The following is a 7,766-nucleotide window of genomic DNA, read 5'->3' as shown; positions in this document are numbered from 1 at the left end:
ATCAAAATATTAACGTTTACGACTTCATTGAAACAATATTTACCCAATATATACTTTAAACATTATGTAATTATTATTTTCATTACCCAAAATTGTATCCTATGAATGTTAAAGTTTGCACGTGGGGCAGGTATAACTTTTTAACTGCCATGCAGTGTCGGTTTCCATTTCTCGAAAAAATGCATTTGTTTTGGGGACGGAATTAGGTGGTATTTTCATGTACTCTAATCTAATTGTGCGCGAAAAAAAAGTTAAATGGTGTATGGCTTGATAAAATATTCCGGGCGATACAGTAGAATGTATCAAATGGCACGCTGGGAAAGATTCGTGCATGTGCATTATTATTTGAGCATGTTTATTGTGTAGTTTATATGTTTTGAGAGAGCTAGATGTTATAGAGATACATTCCTGTGGTAAGGGTGGTTTGTTTGTAGTAAACGTTTGTTTGACCACATTGATACTGATACTATCTAGATGATTTGAAATAGATTCATTGTCATTAACAATAAAATCACTGAATCATATTCCACGAATGGATGGAAACTAGCCTCAAAATACTGATAAAAAAATTCTTAAAAAAAAATGATTTCCGGAATTCTTTCAAAAATTGTTTTAAAAATATCTTAAAACTCAATTTTCTAAATAACTAGATTAAGGGCATGCATTTTTTGCACTTATCTTGTAGTCAAATTTGAAATACATAAAAAGTAAAGAAAAAAAGTTAGATATGAGATTCTTCTCTAACATAACCTTTCCTTTATTAATAAGAAATTCTATATCCGTAATGGATAAAAATATGTTAAAGAGAGTAAGACACATTTCGCCTGTTTTTAATATGCACACGAGATGAAAAGCTTCAGAATGTCACCTTTGGAATACTTTCTTCAGCCTCATGTCTTCATTACAAAGAAATACGTTTGGTCTTCAAATATTATGAATATTATGGCATGTTGAAAATGGGGTATCAATTTCAGAAACCGAAAAATAGACTTTAGATAGTTTCAAGCAGAATAAAGTATACAGTTTAAGCTTTTCACAGCCAGCCCCCAAATCATATCAGAAACGTCTTAATGTGGTGTCTTGGTCAAAGTTGAAAGGAATATTTGAAACGGAATAGCTAGGGGAGAAGTCAATAATGTATTTAGGGTCTGCTTGTGTCGTAAGAAATGTTTTAATCACGGTCATGTTACATTGTGCGTCAATACTTAGATTACGGGAGGGCGGATTGGGACTGAATGATAACTACCCCCGCCACAGTTTGGAGGGTTCGACTTGTCCACCGAGATTAAGGGCTGGCATGTGATAATCATCGCCTACACGTGTCTTCAAAAACCAACTTACTGGATTGCAAAGATGATTAATGGACTTAATAACTGGAAGAAAAAAATGTGAAGAGAACACGACTTTCGATGTCCTAATTACTATACTTGTCTACATCGTGTATACAATTTACAACTAAAGTGTAACGTTAAGGATATATCTGATTCAGATTCTTCGTCTACATGCACTCTTATAATGCAATTTGCAATTAATGGATGTCCGAATATCCTCTGCATTTCGAGTCATAAAAGCATGATCAACATTTTAATACAATAGCCATCAACAAAAGAATTCCATCCCAATAACACCCTGCTGTACTGACGAGAGAGCCGCTGGGCGGTTGGTATGACTTCAATAATCTTGTTTTGTGTCGAGTTCCTCCGCGCGTGTGGGCCCCAGGCTTTAGAAAGTGAAGCTGAATCCTCGCGATGACAGAGCCGTCTTGTTCCGGTATTGTCTTCATCTGAAGGCGTAATGTTTTCCAAATGTAGATAAAGATAAGATTATAAAACAAAGTGTCAGAGCCCGTTAATCCAGCTGCTTTTACTTTGATATGCATGTTTTGGTGTTTCTCAAACTTTAGTCAATATTTGCCATATGCACAGGAAAAAAAAACTTCAAATGATTGGTTATACTGACAAAGACATCCTAATTTATTTTAAAAACTTTCTCAACCTTTAAAAAACTGAAACCAAAGGACAATCACGTCGATTCGGTATTTTTCAGCATTACTCACCAAATTGCCAGACACATGTAATAAACTTAACTTATGATTTATGTAAACTGGCATAACATTGAATAATTTTGTATTTTATTTTTACTGCAGAAACAGAAAACAAATTTCTTTGAAAGTATTCTTTAACCTTGCTGTTGTTTTTAACATAAATTTTAGATATTTTAATCCTCTTACGGGGGTCAAAAACCTGCCAGACACGTGACTTCCGATAGGATGTAAGATAATTAACAACAAAGGAATAAATTAAACGGTACTGGGGATTTTGTTTTTATAATACCTGGATGAATCTCAAGTGATATCGATATTTTATTTTCCCATATGTAGAAAATTGAAAAAGTATTTCAAGAAATACCGTCCCTAAATTAATTTACGTAGACTATTTATTTCAAAGACAACATATTGTGAATAAGATTGCGTGTATAAATTCGAGGAACTGTTTACTGTTATAACGTGAAAGGGCAATAGAAAGCATGGAAGAGAGAAAGTTTTTTAAAAACATGTATCTAATCAAATCTATCTCAAATAAAAATGAAGTGAAAAAAAAATCTTTAAATGATTAACCTCAGAAAAATTTCACTCAGATCTAACTAGCAGTAGAGCTTGGCACGGGCTCATCAAGCAATGCGCCTCGAACAACCAACATGGCGATACAAAGTGCGCACCTCCGCATGTAAATCAGGACCTTCGACTGTGTTACCCGTGGCCAGACGACCTTTCCTTTGCACCGAGGGGTCACCGACTGGTGGGGGAGTTTCCGCTCGAGATTTATTAGAAGATTTCCAGTTAACTTGAAGAAAAATATGTAAAGAGGGGATCAGGCTAGTAATTCGGTTCTCTTTGAAGTTCATTAGTGCTTTCTGACTACAACTAGCGGTGTGTTACTTCGCATCCAATTTGAATCTCCTTTTTTAAAAGTTATGAATTGACGGAAGGGAGAAATCGGTCTTGGGGAGAATGCATGTTGGCATGATAAACATGTCCTTTGTATAACTAGTTCTGTATCACTTTCAAAAGACATTAACACTTCTGACCGAATTTCGTTCACATATAGTCATACTGCAACAGAAAAGTGGATTAATTAATTCATTAACTATATTAAGAACGAACTGAGTCGGTCGGGAAGATTCCTTACAATTGCAAATTCTTTTTAAAGCACATTTGTTTTATGAATCATGTCTAGCAAACTGTATTTTGCTATATCCTTTTCATTCCTGCATTTGTTCCAAAACTAACCGAATGCTTGAAAATGACACATGCCTCTACTTCTTCACTGAAGAATGATCACTCACTTTCATTTTATAGTTATATTCTTTTTCAAGTATTTTTTTCGGTTATTGAAAAGAACTACCGGTATATCTCAGTTATGAGAGAAATTAGTAGTTATCACATGCCTTCCATCGTATAACGTGTTACGAAGACACATCAACAAAACCGCAAATAGTTGCTCGGAGCTAAGAATGGTTCACTAAAGAAATCTGAAGACGTTCCCTGCTGAAGGGAGGCAACTCTTCCGGTGCAAGAGGCCGATCATCCTTTGTTTGCTTGTTGCCCCTAACGCATATTTTTCGTGTTATAAAAAAATTATAGTAATTAACTTGAAACTGAATGCTTTTTGCTTTCCCGTGGGTGGGCCCAAAAGAACACGAACATTTCTTTAAAATATCTTATTTATCTTCGATTGGCAGTTGTAATTCATCTCTTTTCGATGTGCTGTATATGTGAAAGATTGACTGTCGAGTCATTAGAATGGATATAACTACGGCCCTAGGTTTCCGCCAAAGAATACATTGTTATTTGAAGTGCACGGCGAAACAAAATGAAGATACAATCTACTTTCACAAATGAAGTTGGGCGTCCGAACGTGCAATATATCTGGAAGGGTGGATAGATTCTAGAGACCCTCTATTGTGACCGGGGACGATATCTTGTCATAGGATAGAGATCTGTAACGATAACGACTCGATATATGAATGAAATTTATGGATCGCTGCTCCATCTTTTCAAACCAATATGTTAAAATATTGAAATGAAGTTAACGTTTTTATATTAGCTTTCAAAAGATGTCATTTCATGTAATATATAGATGATGAATTCTCATAACGATGAATATTTCGATTGCACATTTATAGATGTCTCGCCTTAATATAACATTTTATGTCTGATCGTTCAACAAAAGTAACGTAAGCATAGGAAAAAAATTTCAAATTTTAAACACTCTTTTATACATGTTCACTCTCATCATCATTAACTTATCTAGGCTAGGTGTCTGTACGTTAGATTAATGTCTCTATAGCAATGAATGTCTCTATAGCAATTAATGTCTCTAAAGCAAGTTCATCTATACTACTATATTAAAATAATAGACTCGAATTTTTAGTCTTTTATACCGAGAAATCGGAAGAATACTGTCTTTTGTTTTATATATATTAAACATCTTTGGTACTTGAAGATTACCAATTTGTTTCTATTTTTTCTCAGTTAAGCTTCGCTAATTAATAATCAACGAAAATTCCTCAAAAAATCCCGGAAATCACCTGGATTTTTTGGATTTTACAATCTTGCGCTTGCGCAATACATTCACGCTAACGGGATCTTTAGTTTATATTTGTTTCCACAATATCACCTCTCCCTGAATAAACTCAGAAATGATAATACAAATACGGGTAAATTTTCATTGGACTTTTGCTATATATTCTGTTCATATAAATTAATGATTTCTTACGAGAGAAAGTATAAAATAACAAATATACATTTCAACTAAGCACTTACTTTCATCTTCGTGATGACAAAAAATATTGATTACATGCAAAAACGTTACATTATATTTGTTAGGAGAGTGAAGATCGAATATGTTTTATCGTAAAAATAAATAATGTCCTACAGACCCAGTTTTACAAAGAATATACGTGTACGTTGGTGAAAAGGTGTTGAGTTCTTCCATTCTATGGATTAAATTTTTTAGTTGAAAGAGATTTGCAGTCTCATAAAGGTTTGTTGTGATGTATTTGAATGTTATTTACAAGGCAACATCATTCATTAACTTTCTCCAAAATCGTTCCGGAGCTATTCTGCAATTTTCTGCTACTTTACGGGTATAAGTAAGGGATGGGCCTTTCTCGAGACACAGTTAGGTTATTAAAACTAAGGAAAGTGTAGTGAAATTAATAGCATTATTGTAGGCTTATAGCTTTGTTATGTAAATGTCAATAATAAGGTGTATCGATGTACCTATTTCTAAATGTCCGATATGCAATGTCAACCCGTGCACACACGGGTCAAAGTCTAGTTTTTAGTAACGGATAAAGGACTATTGTGTCTATGGAAAACACATGGTGAATTATAGTTTAAAATTATCGCCAAAGGTGATGATCATATTTTACATTATTCCTTCTGAATGTCCCATTATTTATTCCAAATCAGTGTCTTTTATATTACAAATACAAACAAAAGAACAATATCCACACTACAAAATTATATTTAGATAACGGTAGCCTTATCTTAAAAAAAATTGTATAACTATTAATATTTTCGACTAATCACAAGTTTTCGCTAAGGAAATGATGGTTTATTTACAATAGATCGACATTAACTCCAAGACAGGATTAACTTATACGTATACATCTTCCCAATAATCCCTACTGCTCTCCATGTCGTACTTCTTGACTCGTACTTTGACGTAATTTTTATTTTCAGGCTCAGTCAATGGGGTTTTTTCATATTGTACATGTAATTTACTGGGTTAGTGTAAAAACAAAATTTACAATTATTATGATACACTACTGTAATTTTTGTTTAAACACCCAACCAGTAAGTTCAAAATTGCAATATAACAGTTTTAACATTTCAACTTACACCTCCACCACTGCAAAGTCGCTCCGTATACTCAAGGCTGTCGTTCGAACCCGAAACCTCGAGTCCCAACTCACGGAACAAATGCTCAACCGAATGAGCTTAATGGCGCCAAAGGAGAAAGAAGTCGACATTTGTTGCACCAGAAAACATTTTGAAATGGAAACGGCACAAGTTTCTTCACATGTTTATTGTTTTATTTGGTTGCAAAAATATAAACTTTCACCATCGTGCCTAAACTTACAACTTTTGTTTAGCAATCCAAACAAACCATATCGATAAAAGTGAAGGTTCAGAGAAAAGCCTTCTCCAGACAGTGATGGAGTTCCCTGTGTCGCCCAAGGTTTCACACACATGGTGTGAAGTGTAAATAATATTTAAGCCAAATTACACAAGGTCATTTCTCTTCAGCACAAGGTCATCTGAGATTATCAAAGTCATTACACAGTGAAAACAATGAAAAACACAACTTTCATCTAACTTGCAAGGTACAAGTAGCATTATCCTGAATAGATTCGACAAGGTAGAGTTAATTAATTGCTGCAATGTGAAGTAAGCAAACATTGATTTGGTTTATTTTTCCACAGGTTGCAATTTTTACTACAGGTAACAAAATCTAACATTATACATGCAGCAGAACTTAAACTTTTCAATGTAGAGACCTTTTGGACAGCACCAGGAGCGATTTAAAAAAAATAGTTTATACAGTTCTTAGGAGCCAGTTATCCTCGAATATCTTCTCCCTTCACAATACCCGTATGTCCTAGGTAGTGTGTTTGGCAAGATATGTTCATATGTTTTCCACAAAAGGTGCAAAGAGCTGATTTGAAACTTTTTATCTCTAAAATATTGATAAACACGGGTCTTAGGAAAGTGTCTTTGAAATTGATTTTGAAGATTATCTTTCGCTCTCGGAGATAGGAACAAAGCAAAACACGAAAGTTGAGTCTTAGGGGATTTATCAAACACTGACGAGATAAAACGACTGTTTGAGACAAGATTCTGGAGTAATCTTACAGGTAATCCTTTCGGTTTGTCGATTCTTCCAAAACCCTGGCAAAGCTTTACCACCTGAAAAGACAGTGAGAAATTTGATGTCAGAGAAATACCCTTGAACCAAAGATTATCCAAACCCTGTGATATGTACATATAAAAATTATTCACCATACAAGTAGCAAAAATAGTATGTCATGTTGTTTGAAGAAACACGAATGTCATCTTTTGCAAAGTATTGCCTTTAAATCAAATATAAAAACAACATACATTGGTTATTGTTTTAGGCACCGTAATGTACATAGGTATAAAGTCAGTAAACATCTGGTCACATGCTGATTAATATTTCTTGTTACACTCTTTGCTAAAAATCAATTAAATTTGGCAAAAAAAAAACCATATAAAGAACCCAACAGACAAACCAAAACAAATTAAAAGAAAAAAAAACCCTGAGATTATTTAATGGGCGTATTTGATTCATTCTATAGTAAGGATATAAAAATGAAAAAAATGCAATGGAAAAATAGAAAGAATGTCTATAGAGGTCATTTTTGTACCAACCAACCGAACCAAATGTTTTTTCCCGTGACTAATAGATACAATTTCCTGTACTGTATTAATGTTGTTTAAGAGGTAATATGCTACCAATGTGCCAGATTTGGAACATTTGATCCGGTAGGATTTTTATATGACATTTTTACTAATAAATTTATGGAGCAAGATAATTTTTTCTCAGTGAAGGACCCAATGTTTTTTTCTAAATGCGAAGAAAAATAACCCAAGCAACAAACAGAAAATATCAACAACAGAAAAACGTGATTGTCGTTCTTTATCCGAACATCTACGCTTCCGGAATTAATATGACACT

The sequence above is a fragment of the Magallana gigas genome, chromosome 7 (assembly GCF_963853765.1).
Source record: "Magallana gigas chromosome 7, xbMagGiga1.1, whole genome shotgun sequence".
NCBI classification, from domain to species: domain Eukaryota; kingdom Metazoa; phylum Mollusca; class Bivalvia; order Ostreida; family Ostreidae; genus Magallana; species Magallana gigas.
This window is presented reverse-complemented; position numbering follows the sequence as displayed.